We start from the raw sequence: 7,502 nt of genomic DNA on the forward strand, positions 1-7,502 counted from the left end.
GGGGCCGTTCGGGCTATCAAGCTGTCTCGAATCTGTGAAATCATAACTGCGACTTATATCGACGTCCTATCTGTCTCTTTTCTCCGTTATCACCAGGCTGAGTCACGTAATTGTAAAATGAGAACTCTACGACGGAAAAGTGACGAATCGAAAGTATCGTGAGGGCGTATTATGATGTATTCACAGGCATACATGGATTAGAGCGATAGAGGAAAGAGAAAGGAAAGAGCAAAGACGAGCGCTTAAAAAGAAAGATAGGCAGGGTCAGACCCTCAGATGTGCCAGGATTCTCCAACGATAGACGTGTACGTGTAATTATAAATTGTGTACGTGTACGTGTTATCTTTGTAATTATAAATTGTGAATACAAGTGACTAATATTATTTTCTTTTTTATTTTGTGCGTGTTACAAGTTATAAATAAATATAAACAAACAACACTAACTCGATAACATTAAATCTAAATACCAAAATGATTAATTTACTGTGTTTTTGTTATTTATTACTCCCGTTTTAAGGTATTCGGTATTCGGCCGAATAGTGAAAAATAGGCCGAATACCGAATAGTAACCGAATATTCGTTACATCACTAGTTAATATTGTTGGCCATAAACCTATATCATTTATTACTTCCGTGTATCTATATATATCGAAGCGTTTTTCTGGACTATTTCTATCTTCTGCGTTTTCGCAATCCCTTTTTCACTACTGTGTTTCCCCGAAAATAAGACCTAGCACAGGTTTTGCTGAATTGAGAAATATAAGACCTCCCCCTTAAAGTAAGACCTAGCGAAGTTTTGTTTAGTCGTAATGGTCATCGACAGATGGTTGAAAGTGGCTGTTGGCTTTTTGAAAGTACAGCCACTGATTGGTCAGCAGACAATTACGCCACACGGCATGATTTGCATAAGACTATGGCTTCGGAATCACAGATTTGCATAACGTTACGGCTGGTGATGGCTAATTGGTCGGCCGGGAATCACGCCACATGACATTTGCATAGTGCTACGGTTCAGTAAGCATTAATTGGTCATCGAGTCCGATGTTTACGCTATAAAATGGCGACAGTTCGACACACCGGATATACGTCACTCTCGTCTAAGTTCGACTTGGGGATTTTTTTGTTCAATAATAAATGTGAATTCTTCTTCCTGGAAAAAATAAGACATTCCCTGAAAATAAGACCTAGCGCATTTTTCAGGGCAAAAATTAATATAAGACACTGTCTTATTTTCAGGGAAACACGGTAGCATTTTAAAGACTGCGGGAGCCCCTTCGGGGCCCTACGCGCCCGCATAGTTCGCTTACCGCTTAATTCCCGCTTACCGCTTAATTCGCTTACCGCTTAATACCCGCTGTTCAGATATACACCACATGTGTACCACTATAATGCAAAAAATGATATCAGAATTTCTGCACGCCTTTTACAACCTCGAGACTAAGATTTTATTCGGGAGTTACCGTTTTCAATTTAGTAAGTTTAAAAAAAATCCTAGGGCAGATTTATTTTTGTTACAAAATGCCACCTTTACAGATTTCTAGCTCTGCACACTGTAGAAAATCTAGAAATACAGTTTTGTATATCGTAATAATATTAGTAGTTGCCAGAGAGCTCTATAAAGTAGAGAAAAATCTGTAAATTTGAAAACTATAAACATAAATTTAAATTTCTCAAAAAATAAATTAAAAAAATATCAAAAGTCGCAACTTTTGGCTGATTTGACTGAGGTCTCCGCTACCTCACTACGTCCCTGTAAAAGTCGCCACAGTTGGGAACACTGGTGAGCAGACGTCTAGGGTCTAAGTAAGGCGAAATGTAATCGCCAAACCGCGCTGTAGAATGGCGGAAAAATTTAAAATTTAAAAATATAATTTCTTGTGAACAGCAGTTTGGGCCCCCTTCCAAGTTTGGGCCCTGTGCGGGTGCACCTCTTGCACCTGCCTAGTTACGGCACTGGGTGAGGGACAGGGTCCGACATATCACCGTGAAAAGTTGCTTGGGAGTTGCTCTTCCGGACTCTCGTTTCTTAGAATTTAAACTTTTAGTTTCGTCTTTGAGTTTTAAAGGTTGCGTGTTTTTGGAATATTCTTATCTTAACTATAATAGATTGATCAATAATTGTACTCATTTTCACCTAATGCTGACTTTTATTTAAGAAAAGAAGTACTTGAACGAATCGAACACGTTCAGGATCCAGTATGCTTTTCCTATTGCAAATTAAACAAGAGGTGCTGTCTATACTTGTGGCGCTATATTGGAGGTATTCGTAGTATTCGAATTTTTTACTTTTCCGGTTGTTATGTATAACGGTAAAGTATGGCGATAAGTCAAAAAATGATCCCCAAACTTTTTGCATTTTTGGACTTAGGACACCTTGAAACGTCGAGAAATGCAAAAGATTGATATTCATTACACAACAAAATACATTGATATTCCTTAAAGTTAGTTATTTATAAAAGTCTTTGTTAATTTTTCTTTCAAAATGATCTGTAATGCCATATCAAGATCACAAAAAATTTTTTGAATGGTAATGCTGTTAGAAAATTGAAAACAATCCCCAATAAGCTTCTCAGGACTGAACAATTTCAAGAACTAGAATATCTTTCCTATAAGATACCTTATCTTTTGAGTGTTCTCAATAAGGCATTACAATTTCTTATTCGGCTGCACTGTGAAAAATTGTAGATCTATAAATTCCCATTGTCGTCCGTTCGTCTTTCCTTAATCTCGAGGACTAAGTTAGATAGATAAAAGACGAGATCAGACATGGAAGCAGGAAGCCTCGATTAACTATACACGAACTTCCAATGCAAACCGGAAGTCACGTTATTTTAATTCAAAAACTTTCCCTGAAAGGCGTTAGATAGATGACCTGCATGACTCTATTGCTAGCAGAAAAATAAATATAACGTACGGGGCAAGCCACTACTAATTTGAGATGGAGAGGATATATTTTAAGTTAAATATGTTAAAAATATGATTAAAACTTGCAGCCCGGCATTGTGACAATGTCACAAATAATTGCTCGTATTTTTATAAAGAAGTTATTGGATCTGGATTAAAAAAAAACGTTCAATTAAACATTAAATCAATAGAGCAAAGGCTTTTTTTTTTTACTTTCTCCAGCTCTGTTATATTTAACAGGGAAAGTATGACAATAGGTAAAAATGACCCGCCAAGATTTTTTAAATTTTGGACTCGAGACTTTGAAACGTTCAGAAATGCAAAAAAATGGGATTTTTTTCCGGTATGTATGTATGTTTGTGTATGTGGGGGACACGTTTTAGTTCATCCTCTTTGAAGTTTAACTTCTGTGCTTTCGTCCTGTGGACACTAAGAGAGCCTTTTTTAGCAAGCCCATTATGGGGCTGCCGGATGGTGAGGAACGAGGGCCGACATATATGGGCGGACCACTCTCCGAAAAATCCCTAGGGATTTATTGACCCGTATTAGGAGAATTTATGCTAATAAATTTTGGTTGTTAAAGGTTCCGGGGTGGGGATATAAAAGGGGTCGTGTATATCACCAGTAGGGTCGGACTTAATGACGATTTTACTCGAGACGGCCGGATGGCCGAGCGGTCAAGGTGGCAGCCTACCGCTCCGGGGAACCCGGGATCGTATCTGGACGGGTCGAAAAATCCCCATGAATTTTTCGGGGATGGTCCGTCCGAATATGTCGGGCCCCGTCCCCCACCACACGGCCGCCCCATTGTGGGCCTGGCCGAACCCATAGTGGGCTTGCTAAAAGAAGCCCTCTTAGTGCCCACAGAGCTGAAAGAGTTTTAAAAAAAAACGATTTTACTCGTTATTAGCATTTACAATTTTTTATAAAGCCTATCCCTATCTCAAAATTACGTTTTGTCATTTTATAATAATTAAAAATATAAAAAGTTTTAAAAACAAAATATCAGAACAGATGGCGACGCACACAATACCCACCACCAAGCGTACCCTAAACACTGGGAGTTCGGTCGTGGGTTCGCGCCTCGCTCGGACGGGCTGGCCACGTGGAGTTTTCCGGGTTTTCTCCACGTCTGTAACACCTAAATAGGGGCCAGTTTCCCTTAAAAAGACCTCCCGGAAGTCATCCCCTTAGGCAGATCGCCCAAGTGTTGAGTTGCCATAATTTAATAAACAAACAAGCGACACACATGCAATTTTAATGTTGCCAGTAGAGTTAAGCAACTCCTTGCTGGATTTTTTAACGGATAAATTACTTTTAATTTGATATGTGATTGATAAGAAACGTTGTTTCTTATCAATCACAGTATTATGCGGGTAATCCGTTTGTTATTACGTTTCCAAAAATTAATTTGAAATTCTGTATGGGTTATACCATGACACGGTTTATTTGTCAGTTTTACAACATGGCAATTCTTTTGAAAAAATACTTAAACAGACGTTTTTCATAACTTTAGACAAATAATGTGTCTTTAGAAAATGTGAAAAATGCATTCGCTATATATATACAGTATACAGTACTTTGATTATCTGTTTGCAGATTATCCGTGCATTCTTACGTCTATTGATATATAAAAATTTAGCCTACTTCAGGAATACAGATATTAGCATTAAAATTAAAAAAAAAAAAAAACTACGCTGTTAACTCTTGCTGTTTAAAAATGGCATGTTGAGCGCCAGAACTCCTTCCAGAACGTAAGGCATAAATTAAATATCCTAACAATTACAGTAAGTACAGTTGATTCTAGAACTGAGTGGATTTGAATCAAAACAGTATATATATATATATACTGTATATAGGCCTATATGTAGAATTCATTAGAAAGACGAATTGCAAACTGTTCTCATTTGATTATCAAACTCGTAAATAATAAACATAATAAACGTGTCTAGTTGTTAAATTTCAGAGAATATTACATGCAATGTTTTTTCTAAAATAGTTTATATAAAAACTATTCCAACACAGTACAATATTATTCCAACATAGTGGAATAATGTTGTATTATTCGATTAAATAAAACTTATTTATTATCGTATTTATATGCACTTGAATGTCATATTAATAAACTATTTTATCAATTTTTATCAGTTTTAACAATTTGTAATTCGAAATTTAATTCCATTCAATTTTTGGAAATACCCAAATGTTTTTTGTTTTTTTAATTATACTTAAATTCTGCACATCAATGCACTTTGTAAATTTCCGTGTAAACTGAATTAAAAATGCTAGTTTACAAGAAACATTTACACTTTAATCTGGAAAACACATTGGATGCGCTCAAAACACGATAACAGGAAGGAAATCAGTCATACATTATCTATTTGGACTTTCAGTTTATATCACATTACTTTCAAAACTGTTGATAAATTGAGAGGTTTGCAATGAACGTCTTCTATATTTTACGTGGATTTTTATAGTTAAGTTAATATTGTATGTAATTCATCGAAAACGAAAAATCATGTTTGTAAGTTTCGAATTTTATTTTAAATTATATCTGATAATTTGCAATTATTTAAACTTATCACAAAAGTTTTAATCACGTATCATTGTCAATTATTATATATTTGATATAATTTAATTTGCAATATCTTCAATATCTTAATTAATACAGATAAGGATACATAAATTTAATTTTGATAAGCTTTAATTTAGTCTGTAGAAAATTTAGTCTCTTTAATTACCTATGAATAATCTTCTATTTGCTGCTACCTTAAATAANCTGGGAGTTCGGTCGTGGGTTCGCGCCTCGCTCGGACGGGCTGGCCACGTGGAGTTTTCCGGGTTTTCTCCACGTCTGTAACACCTAAATAGGGGCCAGTTTCCCTTAAAAAGACCTCCCGGAAGTCATCCCCTTAGGCAGATCGCCCAAGTGTTGAGTTGCCATAATTTAATAAACAAACAAGCGACACACATGCAATTTTAATGTTGCCAGTAGAGTTAAGCAACTCCTTGCTGGATTTTTTAACGGATAAATTACTTTTAATTTGATATGTGATTGATAAGAAACGTTGTTTCTTATCAATCACAGTATTATGCGGGTAATCCGTTTGTTATTACGTTTCCAAAAATTAATTTGAAATTCTGTATGGGTTATACCATGACACGGTTTATTTGTCAGTTTTACAACATGGCAATTCTTTTGAAAAAATACTTAAACAGACGTTTTTCATAACTTTAGACAAATAATGTGTCTTTAGAAAATGTGAAAAATGCATTCGCTATATATATACAGTATACAGTACTTTGATTATCTGTTTGCAGATTATCCGTGCATTCTTACGTCTATTGATATATAAAAATTTAGCCTACTTCAGGAATACAGATATTAGCATTAAAATTAAAAAAAAAAAAAAACTACGCTGTTAACTCTTGCTGTTTAAAAATGGCATGTTGAGCGCCAGAACTCCTTCCAGAACGTAAGGCATAAATTAAATATCCTAACAATTACAGTAAGTACAGTTGATTCTAGAACTGAGTGGATTTGAATCAAAACAGTATATATATATATATAGGCCTATATGTAGAATTCATTAGAAAGACGAATTGCAAACTGTTCTCATTTGATTATCAAACTCGTAAATAATAAACATAATAAACGTGTCTAGTTGTTAAATTTCAGAGAATATTACATGCAATGTTTTTTCTAAAATAGTTTATATAAAAACTATTCCAACACAGTACAATATTATTCCAACATAGTGGAATAATGTTGTATTATTCGATTAAATAAAACTTATTTATTATCGTATTTATATGCACTTGAATGTCATATTAATAAACTATTTTATCAATTTTTATCAGTTTTAACAATTTGTAATTCGAAATTTAATTCCATTCAATTTTTGGAAATACCCAAATGTTTTTTGTTTTTTTAATTATACTTAAATTCTGCACATCAATGCACTTTGTAAATTTCCGTGTAAACTGAATTAAAAATGCTAGTTTACAAGAAACATTTACACTTTAATCTGGAAAACACATTGGATGCGCTCAAAACACGATAACAGGAAGGAAATCAGTCATACATTATCTATTTGGACTTTCAGTTTATATCACATTACTTTCAAAACTGTTGATAAATTGAGAGGTTTGCAATGAACGTCTTCTATATTTTACGTGGATTTTTATAGTTAAGTTAATATTGTATGTAATTCATCGAAAACGAAAAATCATGTTTGTAAGTTTCGAATTTTATTTTAAATTATATCTGATAATTTGCAATTATTTAAACTTATCACAAAAGTTTTAATCACGTATCATTGTCAATTATTATATATTTGATATAATTTAATTTGCAATATCTTCAATATCTTAATTAATACAGATAAGGATACATAAATTTAATTTTAATAAGCTTTAATTTAGTCTGTAGAAAATTTAGTCTCTTTAATTACCTATGAATAATCTTCTATTTGCTGCTACCTTAAATAAATAATTATAGATAAACATATTTTTAAATATTTGTAATTAATGTTTATCAGTTAAAATATAAATAAATAAATAAATAAATAAATATATCTTAAAAACTTAAAATATAT

General features: G+C 33.6%; 1 protein-coding gene across 3 annotated transcripts in view; it reads left to right on the forward strand.

The window, feature by feature from the left end:
- Positions 1 to 7,502, forward strand: part of LOC111627866 — a 27,777-nt gene that overhangs the window by 2,899 nt on the left and 17,376 nt on the right. The window contains exon 1 of one of the 3 annotated variants that reach the window (XM_023371640.1): positions 5,295 to 5,428. The exons of 1 other annotated variant lie outside the window; for it this stretch is intronic. The gene's annotated coding sequence lies outside the window, so the exon portion shown is untranslated. Of the gene's footprint in view, positions 1 to 5,294; positions 5,429 to 6,984; positions 7,142 to 7,502 lie in introns of those variants that run through there. One more of the 3 variants, XM_023371568.1, reaches the window with a different exon arrangement.

Source organism: Centruroides sculpturatus, unplaced genomic scaffold, assembly GCF_000671375.1.
Source record: "Centruroides sculpturatus isolate CEXI.00-Female unplaced genomic scaffold, Cexi_2.0 scaffold93, whole genome shotgun sequence".
Taxonomy (NCBI): Eukaryota; Metazoa; Arthropoda; class Arachnida; order Scorpiones; family Buthidae; genus Centruroides; species Centruroides sculpturatus.